This window comes from Glycine soja, chromosome 7, assembly GCF_004193775.1.
Source record: "Glycine soja cultivar W05 chromosome 7, ASM419377v2, whole genome shotgun sequence".
In the NCBI taxonomy this organism is placed as follows: domain Eukaryota; kingdom Viridiplantae; phylum Streptophyta; class Magnoliopsida; order Fabales; family Fabaceae; genus Glycine; species Glycine soja.
The window spans coordinates 12,435,333-12,445,536 of record NC_041008.1 but is presented as its reverse complement, the minus strand read 5'-3'; the positions used below and the strand labels follow the sequence as shown (position 1 = coordinate 12,445,536).

Sequence of the window (10,204 nt, the reverse complement as noted above, 5' to 3'; positions counted from 1 at the left end):
CCAGTTGATGTTAACATCGGTTTTTCAATAACCGATGTTAACTAGTTGATTTTAACATAAGTTTTTAAAAAATCGATGTTAACTACTTGATCTTAACATCGGTTATTTAAATAACTGATGTTAAGATCAAGTAGTTAATATCAGTTTTTGACAAAACCAATGTTAACTAACTCGACTTATTTACAAAAATGCCATCGTACTTTTCTTAACATCGATTTTTTGAAAAATCGATGTTAATCGTATGATGTTAAATCTGTATTTTGTAGTAGTGATTTAATCCAAATTGAGAGTAATAGGTTCATTAAGTTACAACTTCATGTTGAATGAGTTGTACTTCTCATTAAATAAATTAGGAACTGGTAACAAAGTGATGGATGAATATGGAGGACCACATTGACTTTGTGAAAATCCATTTTTCCCATTTAAAAACACTACAAGGAAAATGACTTATACCTACAGTCAAAATCTGTCACTAGAAGTCCAAAATCCGTAGGTAGATGTATAAAGGACTTTGTCCTACAGACGTTTTTTGCATCAAACACTTGAACATTTTGTCGCCGGCTCACATCTTCCTTACCATCTAAATCATGTTCCTGAAATAACATTTTGTCGCCGGCTCGCATCTTCATTACCATCTAAATTTCAACTCACCTCTAGTTAAGATTGTTTGTAGTTTGATGATCTTTACTGGTAGAATCGTTTGTAGGTACCTAAATTAAAAGAATGTTTTTTCTTTGTAAAGTATCATATCATAGTTAAATCGTTGAATAAGTAGAATTATAAATTCATACCTCTTGATCTATAGCTTCTAAGACTTGATTAATTTGTGGATCTTCTGCAAATCGTACTTTAAACACAGCTACAAGGTTTCCAAGCAAATTCTCCAACTTTTGAATTCTATTGTTTGTATAAGAGCTTTGAGATGAATTTGCTTGATGTGGAAGTTTGCCAAGACAATGCACACATCCTCTTTTTTCAGGTCCTTTGACTTTTGAATATATATCATTTGTCCAATCAGTAGAATCTTGGGTGCTTTGTAAATTTTGCAAACTCTCTGCTTCAACCATTTTCTTTTTTAGTTCATCCTACATAAATACACCTTATAAATTATTATCATACATCAATATCCTGAATACTTCAATATCACTAAACAAAACTCATCTCCACATTAGTTACTCCCCCTCACCCTATAACCTTCTATTAGAAAATTGAGCAAAACAAAGAAAAAGTATTGAAATAAAAAATTAAAATTCTTACAATTACAATAGCAGCCTTTTCAGTAACAATGCTTCCATCTTTTCGAGTTCGAGTGTCAATATAAATTTCTGCCCTAGAAGGTTGCACTCCCTTAGCCTTTGTAGTCTAACATTAGTTAAAAAAATCAATCATCCTATTTGTATTAAGAAATTTAATAATAAAAAATATAAAAAAGACACACCATCTCATGAATCCGTCTTGGAAGATTATTGGTTCCCATGCAATGCAAGTCCTCATATTTTGAGCGGCTCCTTTTATTGATGTTGCTTATTTTCTATAACCAACAAATATAAAAAGTCCATAATAAAAATAAACATATAATATATAATTGTTATGTTAGCAAAAGGTTGGTGACATTGTCATGTATACCTGTCCTTTCTCAGAACACCAATAATGTACTAAATCACGATATTGAGAAGGATCAACCCTTGGATATGGGATGTGAGCAATCATTTCCTCCTTAGTTTTGCTCTCATCATATCCTTTTGATTTCAGTTCATATTTAAATTGCCTCCATTTTAGACTCATGTCATCAATCAATATTTTCTTTGTTTGTTCAGTTAATTCAGGAACAAATCGAAACTTACTCTATTATAAGTATCATTAACAAACAAAAAAGATCATTTTGTTAGACATTAGAAGACATAAAATTTTACAAGAAGCAAGATGAAACAACATTTATAAAGTTTTATACCAGACCTGAATTAATTCAACCATGTCAGTAATATAGTCCTTAGGCATGTCTTTCCAGCTAAGAAAATTGATAGGAGCACATTGGTGTCTCCTTACCAAGCTCCCAATTGCATTCAGTAGAGTTTTCCCTTCCCAACCCATAGGATTGCCCCAATGATCTACTTCAACAAGTATGAATTCTCCATCTGGCAAGTCCCACACATCTAGCATATGTGTATAACCTCTGGTTCTCTTTTTACCTAAATCATTCATGGATATGACATTTATCAAACACACACACACAGATTTGAACTATATGGAAATAAGAAACTCACTAGTAAATTTAATCTTATCATATTCTAAAAGATATTCAACTCAAACAGAGTTGTACATATAATTCTAACCCAAAAAAACATATGTGTATAAATACCTTTAGTTGAACTTTCACTTGCACTTTCAAGAGAAGTATGAGACTGAACATGACTATCTTCTTGTATGTGTTGTTCTGTTTGTGATTGTTGATTTAGTTAATAAACAATCGTGTTATAAATAATTTAATATAAAATAAAGAAATTAAGTTAATAAAATCTTTATACCTCCTTCAAATTGTGCATTTTCTTCAAGTATAGAGTTGTTATTTTGGTTCACTTCAGTAGAGCTTTCAATTGATTGCTCTTTTGCTTGTGATTGACCCTCATTCTGAATGATATTCAACTTTCTGCGCTTTCCCATAGTATGCTGAATAAACCAATCCAAAAAATAAAATAAAATAAAAATTAGATATAACTACATTACTGACTATGATTTTTTTAAACACCATGCCAAAAAATAAAAGAAGAATAAAGTAATTACCTAAAATGCGAATTTAGATTGCTTGTAAGCTATTTTTTCACCAATCTCCAATCACCAAGAATCAAACTATTGAGGAAACAACGAAACAAATTTTGATAAAAAAACAGATAACATCATTATATTGTGAGTGATTTTTATACATTACAAAAAATAAACACAAGAGTAATGAATAATAAGAACAAAAAACTAAAGAAAGGAATAAGAGTATATAACTGTGATAAAATGTTCAATACATGTATATTCAAAATATAACCAAATGTTCAAATAGAACAAATCAAAAGAAGTCTGCATCACTCTCATCATCATCTATATAATTATCATCCTTGTCATGTGGTAAAATGTTCTCCATAGGTATTGTAACTTCAATGATATCATCACTATCATCGGCTTCTGATCTGATCAAATCATTATGATTTATCTCTTGTAAGACTTGTTCATTCCCTTGATCCGTGTCATTGGATTGCTCATCACCCATATCATATACATCTCTGATTTTAGCATGCACAACAACAAGCCAACCATTTTTTGTTTTATTCTCCACATAGAATACTTTCTTAGCTTGAGATGCAAAAACAAATGGATCGTCACATATATCATTCCCTGTATGTTGCAAATAATTGAAATTCACTAATGTCATACCGAAGTTATCAATTTTGCAACCCCTGTTTATATCAACCCAATCACACTTGAAAAGTATAGCCTTATATTTTCCAGAATAATCCAATTGAATTATATCTGTTAGTGCACCATAGTAGTGGATTTCTCCCTCCTTTGGGTTTTTATCTCTTGAACTGGCATAACTTAATGTCTTAACAGTTACAACAATGCCACTGTTTTGAGTCTTCAAGCACCTCTCACGTGTCTTTGTATGAAATCTAACTACATTAACAATGAACCCACTATATCTTCTCACTATTTCTAGTGGACCACGAGCTAACCACTTGATATCATTTGTCACTAGAGTGCTATCTTGCTCTTCCAATCGAGCAACCTACCACAATTTTATTTCAAATGGTTAAAATTTTAAATGAATGCAAAATTTAATATTATTGATGCTTCCTAAACTTACTCTTTCACAGAACCAATCTGGAAATTCTTTACTATGAATTTTGTCAACTTCATATGGAGATAATCGATGATTTTGTCTCTTGATAAGATCAGTATGGGCTCTATGTAAAAAAGGTTAGAAAAGTAAGCATTATCATTGATAGAAAGATATTATACAAATATTAAATAACTAAATGAACATGAAAAAAATTGTATTACTTTCGAAAGTGGTCAACATTGTTGCTATTGAAAAGCACATATCTATGTGCTTGAACCAATGCTTTCTTATCAAGAGAAATTCGAGAAGCTCTTTTTCTCTTCTTCACATTGAATCCAACTTGCTTCTTTCTCCCCAATGGTCTACCTCTAGGATTTAAAACACTTACATTTTCCACAAAACATGAGTCATCATTTCAAGCAGATTGATTAAAATGAGTCTCCACCCTAGATAGATATCTTGAACAAAATATCAAGCATTCATGAGCTAAATATCCTTCTGCAATAGATCCTTCTGGATGTGCTCGATTACGAACAAATGACTTTAGAGTCAAAAGGAACCTAAAAAGAAAATTTTAGGTTACAAATTAAGATAATATCATTTTACTTTATAACTCTAGAATGTTTTAAAATGATTAAAAAGTATTCATACCTTTCAATAGGATACTCCATCGGCAATGTACAGGACCTCCAACTCTTGCTTCATGTGCCAAATGGATTACCAAATGTACCATTACGGTGAAAAAAGATGGAGGAAAAATCTATTCTAATTGGCATAATGTTAGAGCTACTTGATTCTCTAGGTGCTCTAAATTACTCTCATTAAGCATCTTGCCACACAACTCCTTGAAGAAACAACAAAGATCGGATATAGCTAAACTCACTTTGTCTGGCAAACAACCTTTCATAGCTATAGGAAGAAACTCTTGCATTAAAAGATGACAATCATAACTTTTGAGACCGGATATTTTGTGTTCCTTCACTTGCACACATCTTGAAATATTAGACAAATATTCATCAGGAGCTTTTATTGTTTTGAGAACTTCCAAAAATGTTTCTTTCTCTTTTGAAGTCATTTGGTAACAAGCTCTAGGAAAATATTGTTTGCCTTTACTTGGGTGCATCTTTGGATGTAATTGGCTTCTAATATTCATATCAACAAGATCATAGCGTGCCTTATCATTGTCCTTTGACTTACCTTCTAATTGTAACAACATCCCAATAATGTCATCACACACATTCTTTTCTATGTGCATAACATCAAGATTATGACGGAGCACACTATGTTGCCAATAAGGCAATGTGAACAAAATACTTCTCTTTTTCCATGGTGACCAATCCCCAACTCCGTGATATTCCATCTATCTCAAAGAAAAAGTTCCACTAGGTAGATCAGGTGGAGCTCTAAACTCCTGGGTTCCATCAAAATCTCTTTTATTGTATCTCCACTTATGATCGGGCTCTAACCAACGACGATGACACATATAGCAAAACTTTCTACCATAACGCAACCACTTTGAGCCAATCTCAAAACCACAACATGGACAAGCATATTGGCCTCTAGTGCTCCAACCAGACAAATTTGCATAAGCAGGAAAATCATTAATAGTCCACATAATTGCAGCACGCATTTGGAATGACTCTTTTTTACATACATCAAATGTTTTTACCCCAATTTCCCATAATTCCTTTAATTCTTCCACAAGAGGCTGTATATAAACATCAAGGTTCATACCTGGACCTTTTGGACCAGGAATAAGCAATGAAAGTATAAAATTAGGTTGCTTCATACACATCCATGGAGGAACATTGTACGGAATCAAGATAACAGGCCAAGTGCTATGGGAAATTGCCATAGTTTTCAAAAGGATTAAAGCCATCAGTAGCCAAACCTAGTCGAACATTACGAGTGTCACAAGCAAAATCAGGATACTGAGAATCAAAATCCTTCCTAGCAAATGAATCAGCTGGATGCCTCAAGAGTCCATCTTTAGTTCGACCAACCTCATGCCATATCATAGAACAAGTTGTTTTTGGTGATACAAAAAGTCTTTGCAATCTAGGTATAAGAGGGAACCAACGAAGAATCTTTGCTGGTATCTTTTTTCTACATTCAACATCATCAGAGTTATATTTCCATCTTGACAAATTGCATTTAGGGCAAATTTCAGCATCAGTCAAATCCTTCCTATACAATATGCATTCATTGGGACAAACATGAATTTTTTCATAAGATAGACCCAACCCTGAAATAATCTTCTTTGTATCATAAAATGATTTGGGCAAAGTATTTTCCTCTAGTAATGCATCACTTAACAACTCTAACAACATCGAAAAACTTTTATCAGCCCACCCATTTAGACACTTTAAGTGATACAAATGTACAAGGAATGACAATTTTGTAAACTTCTTACAACCTTTATAAATACTTTGCTCTGCCTCCCTTAACATCTGATAGAACTTATCTGAATTATTATTGTCTTCAGATTGTTGAACACTAGGTCCATTCATGAATTCTCTAGAATCTCCATCCTCCATATTTATATTTGTGTCATTACTCTCATTTGTTGCATGCATTGTGAATGCATCATGAACCAATGTATCCATGTCATGATCAAACTCCCCTTCCACTTGGGATGTATCTAAAGAACTAGATGGGCCAACTTGTTCACCATGAAAGATCCAAGTAACATATCCTCTTAGAAATCCATTACCAATAATGTGCTCATAAACATTCATCCGAGAGCGCCACTTGCAATTGACACATTTGGTACAAGGGCATAAAATTTTTTCATCCTTTGACGATTTCGCAAATGCAAAATCTAGAAAATTTAAAACTCCTCTAATATACTTCTCTTTATTAAGAGAATTGTAGTCTATCCAACTCTTATTCATTTGATAGAATAAACTGAAAAAGTAGAATAAAATAGACATAATAAATTAGTGCTTAATATAACTAAAATATCCAAGTATAAGTCAATCACAACCGTGTTAGCAACTATAAAATTAATAATGTTAGCAGTGAAAAGGACAAATTATTTTAATTGACTAGCAGGAAACAAAACATAAAAAATAAAACACAAGAATACAAGCATAACATATATATGTTAACAAGATTAATTTAATGACAATTAAAAAAACCTAACATGATGACAAGTAATTTTGAAGAACCAAATTGAGAGTACTAATTCTGCATTAATGAACCAAAACAATAACTTTGACTCTTGTGAGAATTTTAACTAATAACTAAATGTCTAATGCACTGGAAGCCTACCACCACCAATATATTAGCAGTTGAATCAAGTTGCAAGAATACCATTGATCACCACAGGTATCATTAGATGCTTTTGTGTGTGTGTGTGGCTCTCATAAAATTCAACTGGTAAGAGAGTGACGTTAACTTCAATGACGAATGGTTCGTAGAGTAAATTATGCTGATCACCCAAATTCAGAGACAAGTATGTTTTATTTTGGCCCTGACTGTATGCTTGGTTTTGTGGTGAAAATATTAGGTCGTGTGTTCTAATATAAGTTCAAAAGATAAAAATAAAATAAATATAAAAATAAGGGTCTTGATCTTGACAAAATACTTTAATGTGATTTTGTAGCGAAGAATTAAACATACACATAATCGGATATATATGAACGTGATGGATATATTTGATAAATGCTGCTGAAAATATTAGGGATATTTTTTTTACGTTTTTAATGAATTGATTAATGATTTATTGTCATTATTATTATTATTATTATTATTATTATTATTATTATTATTATTATTATTATTATTATTATTATTATTTAGAATTAAAATTTGTCAAAATTAACAATTTTAATAAATTTTAGCCATGTATAATATTAAAAAAATGTCAAAAAGCAAATATTTCTACAATGTTTTTAAAATTGCATTGATCATTGATTCGGTTAGCATATTGGCGCTTAACAAGCTACTGGTCAATCAATAAATTAATAGTATATTCTTTCCTTAATGATTACTTCATTTGATCTCATAAGAAAAAATCACATGTTTATTTATTTTTACAATAAATCACATGTTTGTTGAGATTATGTTTTCGGTGATCCTTTTTTATTATTAACTAATTTATTTTATTTAATGACATTATCACCTAAATATTTTCTTTTAATTGAGATTGTGTTTTCAATGATTTTTTTTTAATTTTTAATATCAAATTTTAATGAAAGATAAATTATCTTAAAATTATCTTTTGTTCTCACGAATAAAAAAAACTAACAAATAATAATGGATTATATTTTTTCACCGTCATACATTTTTATGAATTTTTATTAAAAAATAAGTTAAATTTGATCTTATAAAAAAACTAAATGCTTTAGACCTTATAATAAAGACATAAAAGATTAGAGCTTCCTCAAGCATCAAGACATGGCTCTGTCATTGATATCATTAGCACTCCACCGTATTAATGGCAATTATACAGGTGGCCCAACTTCACTTTATTTAAATGTGTTTAGATCATTAGCACTCCACCGCATTAGAAGTCAAAACCATTCAATTCAGCTAATGAGAAGGTACGGGGAAGGGTCATTTATGCACCCTTATCCTTTACAAGCTAAATCTTCTAATCGATATTTTGGCCAAAGAAAAATTTTGAAATTCATTAGTTTTTTTTTATCTTTCTCAAAATATTTTCTTTTTTTAGTCAAAAGTGGAAAACCATTTTGGACTTTATTTGGATTATAAAATATTGTGTTTCTATGCATACTTTTTATATTATTTGGATTTAAACAAATTAGAATTCTCAATTCTCTACGACGTCTAGCGGATAAAATGTTTTCAGGAACAAGTAAATCATAATTCTCTTTTTCTTTTTTTTTCTGTTATTTTTTTATCTCTTGTTCTTGTAATATATTTATAAAAACATATACAAAGAGGTTGTTTCCATATCCAAACCCATGACCAACCAGTCATCAAGGCACAACTCAGAAAACATTCCCATGCAGCAAGATATACATCCAATAAAAATCAAGCAAACATTTTTTTATTTAGATGGAAAGACCGTAATTTTGAAAAGTACCTGAAATATGATGAGCCCAATGAGGACTGGTTGTGTATCAAACCCAAAGCTTCGATACAGATCAACTGAATTTCGCACTAGTGTATATCCTCCAAATTGTAGAAGTGTAAGAATCTACAACAATATATCAAAGCATTACAAATAATCTCATAGTCAAATATTGCAATGCCTTTTTTCGTTAAACATTTAATTATAATTGAATGTAACTATGAGGTATTCAACACATAATTCGCAAGGAACTGAAGCTCAAAGAGAGAGTGTTGACCATAATTCGCAAGGAATTCAACACATGTATTAGCTTCCCTATAAATATGGGACAACTTGAAAAGCACCCTTGTGAGCTGAAATTGCTTAGCCACTTAGACCCCTAAAGATAAGTCCCAAACTTTTGTCACAACAACATTACAAATCCCCAAATTCTTATATAAGCAGACCCTGTACTAGACTGATAGGATCCATCTATAGACAGCAGAAGGAAAGACACTTGCAGTCTATATTAATCATGTTATTGAAGCTTGGGAAGTATAGTGAATTAGTGATTAGGACTTAGGAGAATGGCTTCAACTAGAATTACAACTTTATTGGTAGAGCATATATATGTATCTTGGCATAGACAACAACATCTCGCACTATCCATCAACTTTTTCCACAACTCGTGCATTCATTGTTTTTAAGTTATGGGCCAATTATAAGATTCTTTCATGGTATACAAAGTTTTTGTCAACTTTCTTTAAATTCTTAACCTTCTCTCGTACCTTTAGTTCAAATTAAATATACGTCAGTCAGACACTAAGCTAAACCTAAATTTTTTATTGAAGTTCCTGACTTCCCGTACAATGATACCAAAAGTCTTCTAGAGCTCTCCTAGTGAGGAATCTAACATTTCAAAGAAAATGTTTGACCCACATATCTATGACGACCAGAATGTAGGAATGGCCAAAATTTCATTTGGATCCAACTTACCAGGTCAACAACTTTGACAACTGCTTTATCATATCTTGCCTTGATCTCCTCTGCCAATGCCTGTAATTAAAATATATTAAAGAAAAACTCAATAATTATATAAAATTGGCACATAACTACCTGTAGATTTAAAGTTGTAGCTATCCCAGGGGTAACCATTTCAAGCATTATGGAAAAGGGAAAGTTAGTATCATCCTCACATAAAGTATATTCGCATAAGCTGGCAATTATTTTCAAGCTAAATTTAGAATATTCACAATAACCCAACTATGAAGACATGTTACATTAGTGGGAACAGCAAGCCTAGAAAGAGGCACGAAAGTTCAGGCTATGCTTCACCCAAAAAAGGCATTAGGAGTAGG

At 31.5% G+C, this 10,204-nt stretch overlaps 2 long non-coding RNA genes across 2 annotated transcripts; both read right to left on the bottom strand.

The window, feature by feature from the left end:
- Positions 1-1,012: 1,012 nt before the first annotated feature.
- LOC114417853 lies at positions 1,013-1,513 on the bottom strand. Its single transcript, XR_003667953.1, has 3 exons — positions 1,439-1,513; positions 1,258-1,362; positions 1,013-1,085 (listed from the first exon to the last, which is right to left on the bottom strand). It is a non-coding gene; the product is annotated as an uncharacterized LOC114417853 (long non-coding RNA).
- Positions 1,514-1,779: 266 nt separating this feature from the next.
- Positions 1,780-2,657, bottom strand: LOC114417782. Its single transcript, XR_003667915.1, has 4 exons — positions 2,526-2,657; positions 2,360-2,434; positions 1,957-2,189; positions 1,780-1,845 (listed from the first exon to the last, which is right to left on the bottom strand). It is a non-coding gene; the product is annotated as an uncharacterized LOC114417782 (long non-coding RNA).
- Between the last annotated feature and the right edge of the window lie 7,547 nt (positions 2,658-10,204).